Consider the following 19,418-nt stretch of genomic DNA (forward strand, 5'->3'; position numbering starts at 1 on the left):
GAGGCTCTCTCCTCTCTCTTAGGAATTAGGATTAGGATTCCTCTTAAAGGACTTAGGAATATTTTCATCTTCTACAATTACAGGTTTAATGTTCCTTTTATTTATCTTTTCAATCTAATTTATGAACTTGTCCATGTTAGAATTGATATCTTTTATAATTTGAGGCATTTCAGACTCATGATTGCATTCTTCTATTTATTATATAAATAATTTAGATTTTTCTCTTTTGGCTTTGGTTGATTAATTGGTAACTCTTGAGTTTTCAAACTCATCGTGATTGATAATTGTTATCTTTGCTGATTAATTTAGATTCCTATAACTCTAGTCTTTCCTTGAGGAGTTGACTAGGACTTTAGTTGTTAAATTAATTTGTCCACTTAACTGACCTTCATAGTTAGAGGTTGACTTAATGGGAGCAAAAATATAATTCTCGTCACCATTGATAAGGATAACTAGGATAGGACTTCCAGTTTTTATACATTGCCAAGAGTTTTATTAGTTATTAATTTATTAATTCCCTGCAATCTATTTCTCTTATTCAAACCTTTCAAAAACCCAAAAATACTGTTTTCCATAACCAATAATAAAACACACCTCCCTGCAATTCCTTGAGAAGACGACCCGAGGTTTGAATACTTCGGTTTATAAATTTTATTGGGTTTGTTACTTGTGACAACCAAATGTTTGTACGAAAGGATTTTCTGTTGGTTTAGAAGCTATACTTGTGATCATATTTTTATATTTCTTTACCGATAGGAAATCCGATCGTCAAAATGGCACCGTTGCCGGGGAATTGCAAACGTGTGCCTTATTATTGGTTATTGTAAATATTTTAAAAAAAACAAAAAAATTATCAGATTTTTATTTTAAAATTTTTTTATCTTATCTTATCTTTTTTTGTTTTCAAAAATCACATCTTTTTCAAAATCTTATCTTATCTTTTTTCAAAAATCATATATTTTTCAAAATATTTTCTTTTTGTTAGTTTTTGTTTTTATTTTTTTCCTACTACTATGAACTCTCACCCCTCTGGCTTCAAGTTTGATTCCAATGTTGTTGTTAGGAATGGGAACTATACTGAGAACGGGCATCAAGGTTGGAAGAATCAAAGATGGGAAGAGCCACAAGGATTTAATCAACCCTCATGGCAACAACCGTTTTGTGATACATATCAAGGCAATGGACATGGTGAACGCTCTTTTGATTATCAACAACCACCACCATATGCCTATGAACCCCCTCCTCAACATGACTTTGGACCATCATACTCACAAGCCCCTTTCCGCCATTCACCTCCATATGACCCTAATCCTTATCCACCACACCAACCACCATATGAACTATACCCAGAACCACCACCTCAATATTCACCATCTCCATATTATAAACCTATTTTCCAAAAAAATGAACCCTCCTATCCACCCCAAACCCCCATGGAAAGCACACTTACCTCTCTCATTGGTCTCACCTCTACACTCCAAAATCTTATATCCTGTATGGACCAACCCTCCACCCTCAATGTTCAACCCTCGAGCTCCAGTGCACTTCCATCTCAACCACAAAATGATCTCTCCATCCCATCACCACCATCCATGGAAGAGCACCCACATCCATCAATTCAAGAGCAACATGATCCCAATGATGCTATTGACATGGAACAAGAGAGAAGGGATCATCTTCGCAAATCCATGCTTCATAAAGAGCTAGAGGAGGCACTAAAGGTAAAGGTAGAAGAGACCTTTGTAGATGAAGGAGTAGTTGAGGGAGTTATCATAGAAAAGAAGCCATCAAGGAGGAATACGATTTCATACTTAAACACCTGGATCAAGCGATAAATCGATTACCTTTCCGACGTTCGGACATTCAAGGAACCCCCATGGCTTCATATGGAGAATCTACTGAAGAATGTGGCAGGAAGGAGAAGTTAGACACTCCAGTAGACAGTGAGTAGCACGATTTGGTATTGGAACAATTGGAAGAAGCTATACCTGCCATTAAAAAGGAAGTAGTGGTTGAAGACTTAGGAGATGCGGAACCTCCATGGGAAACTCAAGTCACAGAGCCCCCTTCTAAGGAGTTTGAATTTAATGTTGAGAGGGTGTACAACCTCCAAGGCATATCATGGTTGAAGACTTTGAAGGGGACGATCAAGAGATGGATTCAATCATTAATGAATTCTTATCTACATTTGAATCCTCTCCCATTGGACTTGACATGGAGATTAAAGAAGAAGAAGCACAACCTCCCATGCCCTTGGTGAACAATGAAGAAGAAATTGAATCATAAGAAAGCTACCAAGAGGAAGAGGTTGAAATTGAAGAAGCTTGCAAAGAGGTGGAAGATGTCAAAGAAGAGCACAAGGGACTGGAGCTTGTACGTTCATTAGAAACACCTCCCCCTAAGTTGCCATCATCTTTCACAACATTCAAGTGGGTAAAACTCATATCCCTTAGCTTTCTAATTCTACTTGAATATGGGCTACTGGAGACGGATGGTCAACTTAGAGCTCTTTGTGGAATTAAGAGTAAGAGGAAGATGGTCAGTGGTAAGAATTGTCCTGCAAGGTTCATTATGGTTGGAAGCTTTAAGTTTAAACGCAAAGGTTGGTGTAGTGCTCAATTGAATGGGTCTAGGAAGTTGTTTGGCTACTTTAGTGAGAATTCAGATTGCTTGCTACCCGGATGGAATCATAATGATTAACAAGAAGACGGGTGCAAAAGCAAGGTTTGGGACCTCGGAATTCAGTCCAGCAATCAACACTCTTGGGGTCTTGTCACTTGCTTCAACTTGCTTGAAGGCGTTATGCGCCTAATCTGGGACCCCGGAGGTTACTGGAAGTACAAACATTGGTGGAAGTTTCAGGATGAGTTCAAGCACAAGCCACCATGTCAATGAGCTCGCCAAATGTCCAACTTAAGGACTATAACTAAAAGTGCTGGGTGGGAGACAACCCACCATGGTATGATCGCCCCTTTTCAGTTTTAATTCTAGTTTGTTTTGTTTGTTTTGAGTTTTGATTGAACCTGGAATTTTGCATAACATTCATATTAGCATTGCATTCAGCATACTGCATCAAAAAAAAATCACGCACGCGACGCGTAAGCGTCGCTGACGCGTCCGCGTCATATGTGCGTTAGGAAGAAAATAACATGAACAGAGAGTCACACGAAAGTGTGGCTGGAGGTGTGCCCCTGGCACCATTTGACCCAAGCGACCGCGTGGCTAACACAATCGCCTTGTAATTCGACATAACAGGGTGTATGGCAGTGAGTTGCGCTGGAGATGGGCTGAACCTGTGCTAATAGCACAAGCCCTACCACGCAAACGCGTGTCTTACGCATCCGCGTCATTTTTTAAACAAGGCCATCCACGTGATCGCGCCCACCACGCGATCGCGTGACCCAAAGTTTTGGCAAAATGAGCTTTTCACCAGAGAGTTGCACGGCCGCGAGGCTGCACTCGCGCTAAAGGCACCAATCACTTCACACGCACGTAGGGGTGGAAACAGGCCAGGCCAGGCCAGGCTTTGCTTTTAACAGGCTTGACCTGTCATACAGTTGATTGGCCTGAGCCTGGCCTGCAGCCTGTTATTGGCTCTTTATAAATTACTAGGCCTGCCCTGTTATTCAACTTGGCCTGGCCTGAAGCCTGTTAAAAGGCCTGATAATTTTTTTTTACAAAAATAAAAATATTATTTAAAAAATTATTTTTTAATAAAAATAGTTATATGTAATATGTCATATATTTAATATTTATAAAAAATTTTAAATTTTTAACATATTTAAAATATACAAAAATATTTATAATAAAATATAATAAATTTAAAATATCTCATAATTTTATTAATAATAAATAATTATTTATATATTTAATTATATTTTAACAGACCCAGGCAGGCCTGACAGGCCTATAAGGCTAATTAGTAAGCTTGGGCCTGGCCTATTAATGTATTAAGGCTTTTAAAAGAGCCTGGGCCTGTACCCATTTTATAACAGGCCAGGCCAAGCCAAACACAGGCTAGGCTGCAGGCCCCTGGCAGGCCGCCTGTCCTTTTTCCACCCCTATGCGCACGTGTGACCCACGCGTTCGCGTCACTTCATCGAAGCGCTATCCACGCGACCGCGTGCCCCACGCGCTCGCGTCACCTGCGCCGCACAGCTTATCCAAATCAGGCAGATATCTTATCTTTTCTTCCCCAAATCCTAATTTTTCTTTCCTTTCTTATTTCTTTCTTCCTCCTTTCTTACTTTCTTTCTCCTTTTCATTGGTGTTAAAATTCTCTTCTTCAACTATTGCATCTTTTCTTGAATTATTCTGGTGCTTCATGACTTGTTTTATTCTGATTGGGTATTATTTATATGTCAATGCTAATTTTTATAATACTGATATTCCTTTTGTATTGATATGCACTTACACTATCTTGCATTACCCACACTCTCTTCCCATTGTTGTATCTTTTGCACTATTGATATGCCATTTGCTTCCACTATTTTCTCACTTGCATGTTGTAGCTACCATGTAATTGAGACCTTTATTTCTTGGCATTAACACCCATATTTTATTTATGTTCTTATCTTTATTTTTGAGTTACTTTCTGTAACAACCCTAGTTTTTGAAAATCAAATAATTAGTTATTTGTGATTTATTTTAAGAAAATTATTTTGCTAAAGGTAATTAAATGGAGTTTCATGATAATTGAAGTTTAAATTAATTAGAATAATTGTATAATTTAATTTAAATAAATTCTATTTTAAATGAATTATGTTATTAATTTGAACTCCTAGAAATTATTTTATTAGACATGATTAGATTAATATTTATAAATACTTTAAGTTTAAGTCAATTAATATTTATGTACAATTTTTATTATGATTAATTACTTTATAAATTGAAATTAAAGTTTCAGAGATAGGAAAATAATAGAGATTTGTATGATTTAATCTAGAAAATTGATATTTGAATTTAAATTGTACTTTACAAAATATAATTGACTTGTTCATTTTATAATGTAAATTAGAAATAATTGATTTAACTTAGCAATATGTTGATAAATAGTGTTCCTAAATATTTTTAATAGATTATATTTGATTCTAAAATTATTCTACTATTCAATTTTATCAAAATATCTATTCATATCTATCCATATTCTTTTATAAAATCCCTAATTTCTAACCCTAATTCCCAAATTGGAAAACCTAACCCTAATTTTTCCCCTTTCCCCATCCCTGAAGCACGCAGCCCCCACCCCCTTTCTTCCTAAACACAAAACGCACACAAAACAGAAAAAGAAACGCAGAGATAGAGAGGGAGAAGAGATGACCGCAAGCTGCCACCGCGTCGCCATTACTGAGCTGCAGCACCGCCGTCTAGCCTTGTCCCGCCGTGTTACCATGGTCACCGTTGCTGTTGCAAGGAAAGGGGAGAGGGCCGAAGCTGCACGTCCGAGGGAGAAGGGTGTATGCTGTTCACCGTGCCGCCTCCTTGGAGCTCGCCATCGAGATGCTTCGCAGCGCCGTCCCGTCCATAGAGCCCAAGCCCGCGTCGCCATTGTTCATTCGCATTCTACCGCTGCCGCTTCAAGGCTCTGTCATCGCTGCTGACGTCGCCGAAAGGAGGAGAGCGACCACCACGAGGAGCCACCACCGCGAGGGTTCCGCCGCCGTCGTTCCAGTGCTGCCGTTCATGCCTTCTGTTCCCTTCGTCGTTCTGTCCAGCATCATCAGCACTGAAGTCAGCTTCTACCATCGTCAAGCTTTGTTGGAGCTGGTGCTGTTTTTGGAGGTTTGAAGTGGAGGCTTGCCCAGTTCTGTCTCTGCTCTTGGTTCTTGCACCTGCCGGAGCCTCTGCCGCCATCAAAGCTGCTGTGGATTCGTAATATTGGGTTTACCGTATTTAAATTCTGCAAATTTCGACACTCTGAGGTAGGGGATTTAACGTTTTTAATTTAAAATGCCTACAAAGTTATTGGATAAGTGCAAATGGTTAATAATAGTTAAGAATTTCTTAATTGATAAGAATGACTTGAAATGTGTTTGAGAATGGTTAGCTATTGTGATTTTTCTGAGTTATGATTTGAATTATAATTGAAATTAGATGCGGTTGTGAAATGTGACTGAATTGTTGATTCTGTGATAAATTGGTTGAGATTCTGATTTTGAGTGAATTATTGACTTGTTTGATGTTGAAGGGGATATTTGATGAATGGGAATGGTTGTGAAGTTTACTTGTAACTAGTTGAGATTGGTTTTGGTGGTTATTGAAGGATTGGGACTAAGAGATTAAACTGTTTTGAGAACCTGTGATTTTCTGAAATAATATAGTAAATTTTAAGAGTATCTAAATAATTTTGTAATGGTTAGACTAATTCTCTGTGTCATGATTTATTGATTCTGACTTGGCTGTGATTGTGGCCGGTTCTACTGTTGTAAGTGATTGATTTGATGATTGTGCGTACTGAATGTGGTAAGGGATAGAATAAATGGTGTTACTTTTGTTGCTGAGCTTGCTGGTGTGAATTGATGAGTTATTGTGTGTTTGAATGATGATGAGTGTATATGGAAAATTACGCTTGGCATAGTGTAGAAAAGAAAAGGTTTGATGATGCTTAAGTACTTGATATCGTGTGAATTATTGATTCTGGGTTCTTGGGCTGTGTTGGCAATGAAGAAAATTTTGAATAATTGGAAAGAGGTTAAACGTGTGATTTTGAAAGGGTTATAAGTTCAAATGTGGTTTTTGACAAGTAAGGTTGTTGAAAATGCTTAAGGCAGAAATTCTGCATACATGACAGTAGAAAGAATCAATTTCTGGGAGCATCCCAGGTCATATACTTGAATGAAACTATTTTTGCATGAAACATTACTGTGTTTTGAGCATCTCATAAAAAATTCAGAATTTATTGATGAGTATTTTGGGAGAAATGAATTTTTGAAGATTGATGGTTTCTGCAGAAAATTCTGTTTCTTTACTGCAGAAGCACCAACTTCCAACTCACTTAACTTTCAATTCTGGTAAGTATTTGAGCTGAAACCAACGGCATTTTCAAGCTTCCTGTGTCCACAATCTTCATTTTAAATTTCATGTCAATATCCTATTTAACCAAGTAGATATGTTGAAAAGAGTATGGATAACTCACTGGATTTTGGAAACTGAATTCTAAAAGGCCTGGCTGTGTTTCTCACTTCATAACTTTTTCATATGACATGGTATTAATCTGGAATTTGATTCAATAAAAAGCTAAAAGAGTCTTGTTTGAGATCGTGAATTTTGAAAGGCATTGGGTGAAAACTGGATTTTTAAGGAATTTATCAAACTTACTACTTGCTGCTGTTTTTCTGCATTTTCTTAGGAAACAATAACAGAATTTTAAAAGAGATGGTACAAGTTTTTATTGTGACCAAATTACCTCAACACCAAGTTTCCTGGAATACTAGTTTATTGAGTTTAATTTTGAAAGAATCCTATGATAAATGAAAGTTAGTTACGAATTGATGAGGTGAAAGTTGAATTGATGGGTTATGTGGGAATTGTGGGTTATAATTGAACTGTTGGCTATTGTAAATTGTGAATTTTCTGACTGATTTGAGAACCTCTTATTTGGTAATTGTTGAGGAAAGGGGGAGATTTGTTGAGAAAGAGGGAACCCGTAAGGGTGGCTAAGTCCGAGTTTTAGGGGAGGTGCTGCCGAAATTTTATAACATCTGAAGTTTTATTTGAGAAAGTTAAGAAAGGTTTAAGATGTATTAAGGTTTCAAAGGGAAAGAGAGAATGAAGATTGATTTGTGGATTGTTGAGATTGAGAAAAGGATAATGAAAAGTGATAAAAGGCGGGAAAACCCCACGAACTGTTAGTTGTTTAACTACGGGGGAACCCAGAACTGATAATTGGTTAAATTCGGGAAGTACCCACGAACTGAATGATCATTGATCTCGGGGAAACCTATAAATTGTTATTTGTTTTATATGCGGGAAAAACCCACGGACTGATAATCATTGATTACGGGAATAACCCATGAATTGTTGTATGTTGATCTCGGGTATAGCCCATGAACTGAAGATCTCTGTTTTGTTTGTGTATTGATCTCGGGTATAACCCACGAACTGAAGATCTCTGTTTTGTTTGTGAATTGATCTCGGGGACGCCCACGAACTGAGGATCACTGTTTCCCCTTGTGCGTATATTATGGGGTCGGGCTTTGCGCCGATTTCCGGTAGTCACGAAGGAGTGGTATTCTTACCACCGACACATATGCACTAAGGACACAAAGGGAAGCCATATCTGGGACTTGTTCCTAGGTAATGTCGGGCTGCAGGGTGTAAACCGACACGTGAGCTCATGGCCTGCGTAGGACAGACATGCATCATATTATTTGTGTATATGCATTTGATTGTGTTGCTTGTCTTGTTTCTTTGTGATTGTGCTGTTTGTCTTGGTGACTTGCTTGTATGTTTGATTAGATATTTTTGTTGATGCTGTGAACTTAGTAAAGTATTGAGGAATGGTATTTGTGAAATGAGGTTGGGCATATTATTTATGTTGCTGATTTACTTAATTATTGTGATGGTTGAGGAATGCTATTTGTAGCTGATGAATTGCTAATGCGGTTGAGACTTTATGTAAGTAATATGATTTAAAGAAAGGGATTTAAACGGTTTTAGGTAAGTCTTAAGAAATTTTTAAAAGGGTTTGATAAAGAAAACTACATTGGAGACTTGAGTTAATTATTTGCATGTAAATCATTACTTTTACGGCATTCCCATTCCCTACTGAGAACGTGTGGTTTGTTCTCACCCCAAAATTCTTCCACCCTTTCAGTGACACAGGTTCGAAGATACAGTTTGAAGCTGCGGGCGATTATAGAATTTATTTATGAGTTAAATGTATGAGTTAATTTGCTTTCATAGAATTCCCTCGCTTTTGTAGCTTTAGTTTTTTTATTTTACACAGAGGGATAGGATTTGTATCTAAGTTTTATTGGAAATCTTTTGTATGACAGATATTATTATTAGTAATTATGTGATTATTAGTACTTAGTGATGTTTGTTATATGATTTTAATTATCAAAAACAAAATTTTCTGGTATTTTTACTAAATTTGAATCGCGATGTCGAACTAGAGGCTCAGTAGTAAATAGTTAATAAAGGAAAGCAGGTTAGTAACGCCTTACTTTTGGTACGATCATGACGTTCTAGAAGTTGGGTCGTTACAAATGGTATCAGAGCAGTTCGTTCCTGTTAGAGCCTTGGGAATGGACTGACTATGCTTCACTGCATACTCTGAGTGTCTGTCATGCTTTGTGACTTGTTCTGATAACAAGAGTTTGTGTTTTATTTGCATGACTGTCTGATGATTAACACTGTTGGTTTACCATTGCATGCCTCATGGTATTAGGTCTGGCCAACTTAATACTAATGATTTATGTGTATGGGAACACTAATAGGTTATCATAGACGAAATAGAAGAATAGGTAATGCGATTTACGGGATTTGGGAGCGTTAGAGGTTATGAAGTTAGCTTCGATTCGACGTATAATCTTTCTTCGTGCCACATGAACTCGTGCTATCCTTTTCTTCGTTGCTTTCATTGGAATTCTCATGTTTGAATTTCCTTCTTAGAATGTGATTTGCTTGTTTCCCAACCATACTTTGTCATTCTTGTATACCTTTGCTTGCCTATGAATCTGATTGCTTATGTAATTCCTTGAATATCCATCCTTGACAATGCCTATACTTCGGTTCGTATATTTTGTTTTCTTTTATTTTAGTTTGAACTTATTTTATTCTAGCAATTTTCGAGGGCGAAAATTTTTCTAAGGTGGGTAGAATGTAACAACCCTAGTTTTTGAAAATCAAATAATTAGTTATTTGTGATTTATTTTAAGAAAATTATTTTGCTAAAGGTAATTAAATGGAGTTTCATGATAATTGAAGTTTAAATTAATTAGAATAATTGTATAATTTAATTTAAATAAATTCTATTTTAAATGAATTATGTTATTAATTTGAACTCCTAGAAATTATTTTATTAGACATGATTAGATTAATATTTATAAATACTTTAAGTTTAAGTCAATTAATATTTATGTACAATTTTTATTATGATTAATTACTTTATAAATTGAAATTAAAGTTTTAGAGATAGGAAAATAATAGAGATTTGTATGATTTAATCTAGAAAATTGATATTTGAATTTAAATTTTACTTTACAAAATATAATTGACTTGTTCATTTTATAATGTAAATTAGAAATAATTGATTTAACTTAGCAATATGTTGATAAATAGTGTTCCTAAATATTTTTAATAGATTATATTTGATTCTAAAATTATTCTACTATTCAATTTTATCAAAATATCTATTCATATCTATCCATATTCTTTTATAAAATCCCTAATTTCTAACCCTAATTCCCAAATTGGAAAACCCTAACCCTAATTTTTCCCCTTTCCCCATCCCTGAAGCACGCAGCCCCCACCCCCTTTCTTCCTAAACACAAAACGCACACAAAACAGAAAAAGAAACGCAGAGATAGAGAGGGAGAAGAGAAGACCGCAAGCTGCCACCGCGTCGCCATTACTGAGCTGCAGCACCGCCGTCTAGCCTCGTCCCGCCGTGTTACCATGGTCACCGTTGCTGTTGCAAGGAAAGGGGAGAGGGCCGAAGCTGCACGTCCGAGGGAGAAGGGTGGATGCTGTTCACCGTGCCGCCTCCTTGGAGCTCGCCATCGAGCTGCTTCGTAGCGCCGTCCCGTCCATAGAGCCCAAGCCCGCGTCGCCATTGTTCATTCGCATTCTACCGCTGCCGCTTCAAGGCTCTGTCATCGCTGCTGACGTTGCCGAAAGGAGGAGAGCGACCACCACGAGGAGCCACCACCGCGAGGGTTCCGCCGCCGTCGTTCCAGTGCCGCCGTTCATGCCTTCTGTTCCCTTCGTCGTTCTGTCCAGCATCATCAGCACTGAAGTCAGCTTCTACCATCGTCAAGCTTTGTTGGAGCTGGTGCTGTTTTTGGAGGTTTGAAGTGGAGGCTTGCCCAGTTCTGTCTCTGCTCTTGGTTCTTGCACCTGCCGGAGCCTCTGCCGCCATCAAAGCTGCTGTGGATTCGTAATATTGGGTTTACCGTATTTAAATTCTGCAAATTTTGACACTCTGAGGTAGGGGATTTAACGTTTTTAATTTAGAATGCCTACAAAGTTATTGGATAAGTGCAAATGGTTAATAATAGTTAAGAATTTCTTAATTGATAAGAATGACTTGAAATGTGTTTGAGAATGGTTAGCTATTGTGATTTTTCTGAGTTATGATTTGAATTATAATTGAAATTAGATGCGGTTGTGAAATGTGACTGAATTGTTGATTCTGTGATAAATTGGTTGAGATTCTGATTTTGAGTGAATTATTGACTTGTTTGATGTTGAAGGGGATATTTGATGAATGGGAATGGCTGTGAAGTTTACTTGTAACTAGTTGAGATTGGTTTTGGTGGTTATTGAAGGATTGGGACTAAGAGATTAAACTGTTTTGAGAACCTGTGATTTTCTGAAATAATATAGTAAATTTTAAGAGTATCTAAATAATTTTGTAATGGTTAGACTAATTCTCTGTGTCATGATTTATTGATTCTGACTTGGCTGTGATTGTGGCCGGTTCTACTGTTGTAAGTGATTGATTTGATGATTGTGCGTACTGAATGTGGTAAGGGATAGAATAAATGGTGTTACTTTTGTTGCTGAGCTTGCTGGTGTGAATTGATGAGTTATTGTGTGTTTGAATGATGATGAGTGTATATGGAAAATTACGCTTGGCATAGTGTAGAAAAGAAAAGGTTTGATGATGCTTAAGTACTTGATATCGTGTGAATTATTGATTCTGGGTTCTTGGGCTGTGTTGGCAATGAAGAAAATTTTGAATAATTGGAAAGAGGTTAAACGTGTGATTTTGAAAGGGTTATAAGTTCAAATGTGGTTTTTGACAAGTAAGGTTGTTGAAAATGCTTAAGGCAGAAATTCTGCATACATGACAGTAGAAAGAATCAATTTCTGGGAGCATCCCAGGTCATATACTTGAATGAAACTATTTTTGCATGAAACTTTACTGTGTTTTGAGCATCTCATAAAAAATTCAGAATTTATTGATGAGTATTTTGGGAGAAATGAATTTTTGAAGATTGATGGTTTCTGCAGAAAATTCTGTTTCTTTACTGCAGAAGCACCAACTTCCAACTCACTTAACTTTCAATTCTGGTAAGTATTTGAGCTGAAACCAACGGCATTTTCAAGCTTCCTGTGTCCACAATCTTCATTTTAAATTTCATGTCAATATCCTATTTAACCAAGTAGATATGTTGAAAAGAGTATGGATAACTCACTGGATTTTGGAAACTGAATTCTAAAAGGCCTGGCTGTGTTTCTCACTTCATAACTTTTTCATATGACATGGTATTAATCTGGAATTTGATTCAATAAAAAGCTAAAAGAGTCTTGTTTGAGATCGTGAATTTTGAAAGGCATTGGGTGAAAACTGGATTTTTAAGGAATTTATCAAACTTACTACTTGCTGCTGTTTTTCTGCATTTTCTTAGGAAACAATAACAGAATTTAAAAGAGATGGTACAAGTTTTTATTGTGACCAAATTACCTCAACACCAAGTTTCCTGGAATACTAGTTTATTGAGTTTAATTTTGAAAGAATCCTATGATAAATGAAAGTTAGTTACGAATTGATGAGGTGAAAGTTGAATTGATGGGTTATGTGGGAATTGTGGGTTATAACTGAACTGTTGGCTATTGTAAATTGTGAATTTTCTGACTGATTTGAGAACCTCTTATTTGGTAATTGTTGAGGAAAGGGGGAGATTTGTTGAGAAAGAGGGAACCCGTAAGGGTGGCTAAGTCCGAGTTTTAGGGGAGGTGCTGCCGAAATTTTATAAAATCTGAAGTTTTATTTGAGAAAGTTAAGAAAGGTTTAAGATGTATTAAGGTTTCAAAGGGAAAGAGAGAATGAAGATTGATTTGTGGATTGTTGAGATTGAGAAAAGGATAATGAAAAGTGATAAAAGGCGGGAAAACCCCACGAACTGTTAGTTGTTTAACTACGGGGAACCCAGAACTGATAATTGGTTAAATTCGGGAAGTACCCACGAACTGAATGATCATTGATCTCGGGGAAACCTATAAATTGTTATTTGTTTTATATGCGGGAAAAACCCACGGACTGATAATCATTGATTACGGGAATAACCCATGAATTGTTGTATGTTGATCTCGGGTATAGCCCATGAACTGAAGATCTCTGTTTTGTTTGTGTATTGATCTCGGGTATAACCCACGAACTGAAGATCTCTGTTTTGTTTGTGAATTGATCTCGGGGACGCCCACGAACTGAGGATCACTGTTTCCCCTTGTGCGTATATTATGGGGTCGGGCTTTACGCCGATTTCCGGTAGTCACGAAGGAGTGGTATTCTTACCACCGACACATATGCACTAAGGACACAAAGGGAAGCCATATCTGGGACTTGTTCCTAGGTAATGTCGGGCTGCAGGGTGTAAACCGACACGTGAGCTCATGGCCTGCGTAGGACAGACATGTATCATATTATTTGTGTATATGCATTTGATTGTGTTGCTTGTCTTGTTTCTTTGTGATTGTGCTGTTTGTCTTGGTGACTTGCTTGTATGTTTGATTAGATATTTTTGTTGATGCTGTGAACTTAGTAAAGTATTGAGGAATGGTATTTGTGAAATGAGGTTGGGCATATTATTTATGTTGCTGATTTACTTAATTATTGTGATGGTTGAGGAATGCTATTTGTAGCTAATGAATTGCTAATGCGGTTGAGACTTTATGTAAGTAATATGATTTAAAGAAAGGGATTTAAACGGTTTTAGGTAAGTCTTAAGAAATTTTTAAAAGGGTTTGATAAAGAAAACTACATTGGAGACTTGAGTTAATTATTTGCATGTAAATCATTACTTTTACGGCATTCCCATTCCCTACTGAGAACGTGTGGTTTGTTCTTACCCCAAAATTCTTCCACCCTTTCAGTGACACAGGTTCGAAGATACAGTTTGAAGCTGCGGGCGATTATAGAATTTATTTATGAGTTAAATGTATGAGTTAATTTGCTTTCATAGAATTTCCTCGCTTTTGTAGCTTTAGTTTTTTTATTTTACACAGAGGGATAGGATTTGTATCTAAGTTTTATTGGAAATCTTTTGTATGACAGATATTATTATTAGTAATTATGTGATTATTAGTACTTAGTGATGTTTGCTATATGATTTTAATTATCAAAAACAAAATTTTCTGGTATTTTTACTAAATTTGAATCGCGATGTCGAACTAGAGGCTCAGTAGTAAATAGTTAATAAAGGAAAGCAGGTTGGTAACGCCTTACTTTTGGTACGATCATGACGTTCTAGAAGTTGGGTCGTTACACTTTCCTTCCTGTTTCTCTTCGATGGCCACCACAAAGAGAGAGAAAAAGCTTCTTAATGGGGAGACAGGCAAGTCAATCTGCACAATCTATAGAGAAAGACATCAGTTGGAGCAGTCCGTCCACTTGTACATCTTAGCATGCACCGAGGACGGTGCAATCTTTAAGTGTGGGGAGGTCGATACCGATCTCCACGGGTTAGTTATTCTCTTCTCAACACCAATATTCTATTTTCTTTGTTTGTTCATTCTTGCATTGCATAATAGATTGCATGTGTAGTTGCTTGTTTGCATTTAAGTACTACTTTGTTGAAAAATAATAAGTTTCTTTTTAAGACCTTATTTTTGAAAAATTTTCACCAATTTAAATTAAAAAAATTAAAATTTTCTATGTGTTAAATTTGTTTGGAAGTTGTAATTGGAACATGGATTTTGAGCTAAAGAACACACAACCCGTGAAAACTGAGCCTAAATATATGGTTACATTATTTAACCATAAATTTTTATTCTTGTGTGTTTTCTTCTCCATAATTGCAATCTTTGCTTTGTTCCATTCTATATGTCCATTATTTAGTGTATTTACATGCTTGCATATGATTGAGGCCATTATTTGTATTTTTGCTTACTTATCCCAAATAAACCTACCTTTTATGCCATCTTTGTTAGCCTTCTTGAGCTTTTTAACCCCCTTATATTTCATAACCACATTACTAGCCTTAAGCTGAAAAACAAAATAAAAAATCCCAAGTTGAATCCCTGGTTAGCTTAAGATAGATATTGTGTATAATTTAAGTGTGGGGAATTTTATGGGAACATAAGATGATAAGAAAAAAAAGGGAATTAAATTGAACAAGATGTTTCAAGGTTTGGGAAGCATGCTCATGTGAAATCAAAATAATTAAATCACCATGTGCATTGAAAAAAACAAGAAAAAAGAAAAAAATTTATTAAGTGATTAAATAAGGAAATACAAAAAAAATATTACCCCAAATGCAAAATAAAAAGAATCAATGCACATGGGACAAAATTCAAAAATAAGTTTGATACATGAGCATGTAATACAAAAGTGGAAAAAATTTGGGCAGCTAGGTAAAGCATTTTAAATTATATAAAGTATGTATGTTAAGTAAGATCTTAGACTACTCAAGGATTCACTTTGTTAGCTCACTTAGCCTTATATATACATCCTTACCTTTACCTCAGCCTCATTACAACCTTGAAAAGACCTCATGATGTTTGCATTGGTACATTAAATATTTATTGATTGATTAGATGAAGAACAAAGTTTAGAAAGCATGATTAGAGAAGAGTAGAGTGAATTACCCTATACACTTGAGAGACTAGAGTGATATACACTACCAGTAAGGGTTCAATGCTTGATTCTATGTTCCCTACTTTCATGAGCTATCTTCTTACAAGTTTACTTGTCTTTTATTATATGATTTGAATTAGTGGAATTTGAATCATATTTGTCTTGGAGAACTTATTTACTTTTAACCAAGTAGGTAGAAACATTTTGCATGTAGTTGCATTCACATAGATAGGTTGCATTTCATACTCTCTATCATTCTTCTTCACTCCTATATAGCTTCTCTTAAGCTTAGCATGAGGACATGATAATGTTTAAGTGTGGGGAGGTTGATAAACCACTATTTCATGGTTTATCTTGTGCTCAATTGAGTGGTTTTTATCAACTCTTTACCAACTTATTCATACTATTTGCATGGTTTTACAATTCCTTCCCAGAATTTGTGCTATGATTGAAAACATGCTTCTTTGGTCTTAATTTTGCTATGTTTAATCCTCTCTTATTACCATTCGATGCCGTGATATGTGTGTTAAGTGATTTCAGAGATTACAGGGTAGGAATGGCTTAGAAGATGGGAAAGGAAGCATGCAAATGTGGAAGGAATACAAGAAGTTGAAGAAATTGCTAAGCTATCCAGCCTGACCTCTTCGCACTCAAACGGTCATAACTTGAGATGGTTCTAGTTGCGTTGGAAAGCTAACATTTGGGGCTTCAAAATCCGAAGTTAGGCGACGCGAACGCGTGGATGACGCGCCTGCTTTGCATCTGCAAATTTCAATCCACGTAAACGCGTGGATGACGCCTCCGCCTCACTTTACCGCGACCTGTACGAACCAACAGCGATTTTTGGGCTTTTTTGACCCAGTTTTTGGCCCAGAAGACACAGATTAAAGGCTATAAAGTGAGGGAATGCATCCATTCATCAGATATATCATATACAACATACATTCATTCATAAATCACACTTTTCGTAATTTAGATATAGTTTTTAGAGAGAGAGAGGCTCTCTCCTCTCTCTTAGGAATTAGGATTAGGATTCCTCTTAAAAGACTTAGGAATATTTTCATCTTCTATAATTACAGGTTTAATGTTCCTTTTATTTATCTTTTCAATCTAATTTATGAACTTGTCCATGTTAGAATTGATATCTTTTATAATTTGAGGTATTTCAGACTCATGATTGTTTTCTTCTATTTATTATATAAATAATTTAGATTTTTCCCTTTCGGCTTTGGTTGATTAATTGGTAACTCTTGAGTTGTCAAACTCATCGTGATTGATAATTGTTATCTTTGCTGATTAATTTAGATTCCTATAACTCTAGTCTTTTCTTGAGGAGTTGACTAGGACTTTAGGTGTTAAATTAATTTGTCCACTTAACTGACCTTCATAGTTAGAGGTTGACTTAGTGGGAACAAAAATATAATTCTCGTCATCATTGATAAGGATAACTAGGATAGGACTTCCAGTTTTTATACATTGCCAAGAGTTTTATTAGTTATTAATTTATTAATTCCCTGCAATCTATTTCTCTTATTCAAACCTTTCAAAAACCCAAAAATACTGTTTTTCATAACCAATAATAAAACACACCTCCCTGCAATTCCTTGAGAAGACGACCCGAGGTTTGAATACTTCGGTTTATAAATTTTATTGGGTTTGTTACTTGTGACAACCAAATGTTTGTAAGAAAGGATTTTCTGTTGGTTTAGAAGCTATACTTACAATGCAATCATATTTTTATATTTTTTTACCGATAGGAAATCCGATCGTCAACCAACCTCAGAGACCTTATAACTTTAACAATAGTTCTCAGGGTGCTGTCCCGCAGAACAATGATTTGGAAGCAATATTGACAGGTTTTAGACAGGAAACCAGAGCGTCCATCAAGAACGTGGAGATTCAAATGGGTCAAATAGCCACCAGAGTTAAGGAAATTGATTAGAGGACCACTAATAGCCTTCCTGGTAACACAATTCCAAATCCAAGAGAGGAATGCAAGGCTATCACCTTGATAAATGGACAAGTGGCAAGTACCGAAGGTGATACAGTAGTGAACCCAGGAGAAGATTGCAAGGTTATTCAATTGAGAAGTGGTAAAGTAGCTGGCTCTGAGACCAAGGTCAATGAAGAGTTAGTTGAAAATGAAGATCTAGAGGAGAATAAGGAAGAAGTAGAGCACACCCATCCAAAGCGTGCGGACAATCCATTCCCAGACTCTCTTGACACTCATCCTACATTGCCAAAGGCTCCTGAGTACAAGCCTAAGATGCCATATCCTCAGAGACTTCAAAAGGAGACTAAGGACAAGCAGTTCTCAAAGTTCTTGGAAATCTTCAGAAAGTTACAAATCAATATTCCTTTTGCTGAGGTTTTGGAGCAAATGCCTATCTATGTCAAGTTCATGAAGGAGCTGTTGTCAAAGAAAAAGCGTTTAAAGGGAGATGAGACAGTAGTCCTGACTAAGGAATGTAGTGCTATAATTCAGAATAACTTGCCAAAAAAGATGCCAGATCCAGGGAGCTTTCAAATTTCATGCACCATTGGGAGCACAACCTTTGAGAAAGCCCTATGTGATCTAGGGGCAAGCATAAATCTAATGCCCTTATCTGTGATGAAGAAGCTGTAAATCCAAGAGGCACAACCCACAAAGATAGCATTACAGATGGCAGACAAATCTATGAAGCCTGCATACGGATTAGTGGAGAATATCTTGGTCAAAGTGGGTAAGTTCTTTCTCCCAGCAGACTTTGTGATTCTTGACACGAGGGAGGATGAGAATGCCTATATAATTCTGGGAAGACCATTCCTAGCCACTGGAAGAGCTCTGATTGATGTAGAAGTGGGTGAATTAGTGCTTAGAGTGCATAATGAGCAACTGGCCTTTCATGTCTTCAAAGATATACATTCAACAGGTGAAGGAGAGAGGTGCATGCAGACTGAGCTTATTAATCCAACCCTTCAAAAACCCCCTAATGATTCACAGCAGAATCTGCAGCTCAAACCTCCCTTGGCAACAATCAATAAAATTCCACCTGACATCAAACCTAAGTTTGGTGTTGGGAATGCATCATCTACCAAGGAAGAGGTTCCCAAAAAGAAGAAAGTACCCAGATGATGGAGAAACAAAAAGATCCCTACTGAAGGTTTCTCCCCAGGAATGAAGGTGGTGTTGACCAGCAATCCAGCATGGGTTTATACAGTAATCAGAATCCTCTCTTTGGAGCATATTGAGCTACATTATGGAGACACCGAAAAGAAGTTCAAAGTAAGGGGTGAAGAGCTGAGCCCCTATGATCCTCCTCCTTAGAGGAGCTGACCGTCAAGCTAGTGACGATAAAGAAGTGCTTGTCGGGAGGCAACCCGATAATTTCATATCCTTAGCTATTTTTATTTTTTGTAGTAGTAGTTTTCTTACTTATTTGATTTTTATTGAGTTCTTACTAATTTTCTGATCATGCAGCTATGTTATTCCAGGAACCGAACACCTCAAGCTATTAAAAAAAAAAGAAAAAAAAGAGCACACGACACGAAAGCGTCGCTGACGCGAACGTGTCATTCATATGTGCGTGAAAAAAAAACAACAAAATTGACAGAGAGTTGTGCGGGAATGGTGCTGGACTCATGCTTGGCGCACAAACATGATCGTGCGTACGCGTACCCTCACGTGCGCGTC

General features: G+C 36.8%; 1 long non-coding RNA gene across 1 annotated transcript; it reads left to right on the forward strand.

Moving 5' to 3' along the window:
• Positions 1-10,278: 10,278 nt before the first annotated feature.
• On the forward strand, positions 10,279-16,908 carry LOC130977119 (uncharacterized). Its single transcript, XR_009084843.1, has 2 exons — positions 10,279-11,151; positions 14,044-16,908. It is a non-coding gene; the product is annotated as an uncharacterized LOC130977119 (long non-coding RNA).
• The last annotated feature ends 2,510 nt before the right edge of the window (positions 16,909-19,418 follow it).

This window comes from Arachis stenosperma, chromosome 4 (genome assembly GCF_014773155.1).
Source record: "Arachis stenosperma cultivar V10309 chromosome 4, arast.V10309.gnm1.PFL2, whole genome shotgun sequence".
In the NCBI taxonomy this organism is placed as follows: Eukaryota; Viridiplantae; Streptophyta; class Magnoliopsida; order Fabales; family Fabaceae; genus Arachis; species Arachis stenosperma.